This window comes from Camelus ferus, chromosome 19 (genome assembly GCF_009834535.1).
Source record: "Camelus ferus isolate YT-003-E chromosome 19, BCGSAC_Cfer_1.0, whole genome shotgun sequence".
In the NCBI taxonomy this organism is placed as follows: Eukaryota; Metazoa; Chordata; class Mammalia; order Artiodactyla; family Camelidae; genus Camelus; species Camelus ferus.
The window spans coordinates 27451942-27455037 of NC_045714.1; the positions used below are offsets into that span (position 1 = coordinate 27451942).

General features: G+C 41.4%; 1 long non-coding RNA gene across 1 annotated transcript; it reads right to left on the minus strand.

Annotated features, from left to right (window-relative positions):
- Positions 1 to 820: 820 nt before the first annotated feature.
- On the minus strand, positions 821 to 2850 carry LOC116657794. The gene is made up of 3 exons (XR_004312923.1): positions 2820 to 2850; positions 2504 to 2600; positions 821 to 1176 (listed from the first exon to the last, which is right to left on the minus strand). It is a non-coding gene; the product is annotated as an uncharacterized LOC116657794 (long non-coding RNA).
- Positions 2851 to 3096: the final 246 nt, after the last annotated feature.

Genomic DNA, 3096 nt, shown 5'->3' on the forward strand with positions numbered 1-3096 from the left:
TTTTTTTATCATTTTTATGGCTGAGTAGTATTCCACTGTATAAATATACCACAACTTCTTTATCCAGTCATCTGTTGGAAATTCTGCTGGGAGGCTGTGAGTGAAGAGTGGGTCTGCTGCAGAGGTGGGGGAGGGCTCACAGAGGGGCTTATATGCACAGGGTGCCAAGTAGTTCCAACTTGGGGAACAGAAAGTAGGCAATTTCAGAGTGGAGGGATGATATAAAAGTTTGAGTGAAAATTTTTATGTACAGAGTGAGGGAAAGTTGTTGAAGATTTCGGGAAGGTGATATCAAATGCCCGGAATTTAGACAATCTTTTCATCACTGACGAACATACCTCGAGAACATTTTGTTTGGAAAGTGCACACAATTTGCACCAGGTGACTTTGTGTGTGAGCTTCTAAGAATGAGTACAAACACTTGATGGCTAAAATGCCTGTTATGACCGTCATCACAACCCCATGAAGTAAGCTCTATTGTTATCCCTCATTTTACAGATGAGGAAACGGAGGCATGGAAATGTTATTTAACTTACTCAAGACAAAAATCAGCGCCAAGGCCAAGATTTGGGGCTAGTTAGTGATGTCACAGCCTAAAACCATCACCACTGTGCTGGGCTACACTCCCTCCCTCCCTCCATCCCCACATGAATTTATCTTGTGGTCTAACCTGCAGGGGCATTTCCAAGTTCAAACTGGTACCCAATTTTTATTTACTATGCCCCCACCCAAAAAGTGTAAGACAAGATTTTTCCATTCCTCTAAATTCCAGCTTTTATTTTTATGAATTGAAAAGCATTAAAGGGAACTATTTCTCAGACATAACAAGACAGCTCTACAAATTGAGAGGGAGTCAATTCCTTACGATGTTTGTTACTTAGTGACAGGGTCAGCAGAGACAGTGAAGTCGGCCAATATCCCACAGACTTTACTCTGATCAGTCAGGTCTAGGGTTGATCCTTTATCACTCTCTAATCTAGGCCTCAGGCATTTTCAAAGGCAGCCTGTATAATAAGAGGAAAATGAAGGGAGGTGAAGAAACCAAGGCTAGGCTAATGAAAATATTGGGTAACTAGAGGGCATAGGATGAGCCTTTTTAAGTTCAGATCCATCTTCCTTCTCTCTTCTTTTTCTATATCCATGAGCAAATCACTGTCTGGGCATCAGTTTCCTTACCTGTGAATTGGGGACAGAACAATACTTACTTCAAAGTATTGTTGGAGGGAACAGAATGACAATTTGTGAGGAGCACATAGTAAACACAGATGATATGACAATCACACCAATACACAGAAATTAAGGGCGACTCCTCTTTTACAAACTGTCCGCCAGGCTACAGCATATCTGTCTCTGTCTCCATCTCTCTCAGTTGTGGGTTGAAAGATGAAGCCCAGGTTGGCAGGAAAAATCTCCTTTGAGTTTTCTTTAAATGAGCTCCAGAGGGCTTTTTTTTTTTTTCCCCTGGCCACTATTATTTACTCTGGCACTCAAAGATAGCAGCAAGAACTATTAGCAAAAACCCTCAAATCACATGGATATCAATAGAAGAAAGACCTTCCAAGATTCCATATCCCGCCTTTGCCTCAAATCCAGCAACATCCCCTGACCTCCTTTTAGCACTGACTGATGACAGTGCAGATATTTCAGGCTGCAGCTCCCTGCTCACTGCAGTGTGTCTGAGGTTGTTTGGCCCCTGGACTATTTCTGCTCACAAGGCTGCTCTCAGCCGCAGACATTCAAATGGAAACCAGAGAGATCCAAATACTTGGGAGGAACCTATAAACAAATGTCGGAAGAAGCATCCAGTCTGACCATGGCGCCCACAAAAGTTTCTGTAGACAGAATATTAGGGGCTGGATTCCCAACACCTACTACTTGAAAACTTGCCTAAATCTCTCTTAGATTCTTAGTTACTTCACAGGGATGGAAGGAGGGAAATTCAGAAGAGCAGCCTGGAGAGAGCTTATTTGTGTGTGTGTGTGTTCAAATATTTCCCTTTTGGGGGTCATAGAAGGGCTGAACACAGCTGCTTGCCTGCCTTTTTGTACTTATAGAGAAAATACAAATTGGGCCATTTTATTTATTTTTCAAATAAAAGTCAATCAAACAAAAAACAGGTCCCTAGGTTTTGAAACTTCCAGGAAAACAGGAAAAAGTTAAAGTGTATTTTAATTAAGAAAAGAAAATGATTAAAATAGATTCTAATCATTGCATGAATGGTACCTAATCCTAACCCCAGCTTGTCAATATCTAAGCACGATTCCAAACAACAAAGATCTCTGGTTCTGCAGAATTCAGAAATGTGAGAATAGGCTTGGTACAGGGGCTTCCAAATTTCTATTCTTTCCCCCCAAATTGTCAAGCTTTTCTCCCTCCCCATCCCAACGCATCCTAACTGGACCATCATTAGCCCAGAAATTGATGCAAAATAAGGAAAAGAGGGAACCCAAATCATGAGGCTGCCTTGACAAAGTCCTCTAATGAGAGCATACACTCAACTCACCAGCAGTTTCATTCATCACAGTCCTGAGTCTTATTAACTCATTGATGTTTTGTCACCTTTGAAGGCTTCCCAGCCACAAACTCCCAATGCTTGCATGCTAAAGAGAAACAGAACAGACAATGTTATCTGAGACCCAACCACCCTTACTTAATGAGCATGTTGGTGACTGGATCTAAACATATAAAAACAAAAAGAAAAAAAAAATCTCCCCCCACTGCCCCCCTCTCCAAAGCAGTAAGAAAACTACAAGGAATTTTTGCTTTCGCCAGTGGTCAAATCTCTAAATGTATCTATTACACATATCTGTTAAGACTACCTGGCAAATGACACGCAGCCTCCCCAGACAGAACCAGCTTATAGAACATTCTCACCTTTTCGCCTTCCAACAAATTGCTTGTTTTCCCCTCCGAACAATAACCTTATTGTTTGCGCTGAAGTACAGTACAAGACTAGTCATGTTAGGAAGTGAGTGAATTGTTGTGCTGTCAACAAGATTTTTCCCCCAACATATCTATTATATCTAGGAATTCCTTCCAAAGTTAGAAACTGAAGAAAAGGCCCACTGCTCTCACCTGCTTTTACTGTTCTGAGCT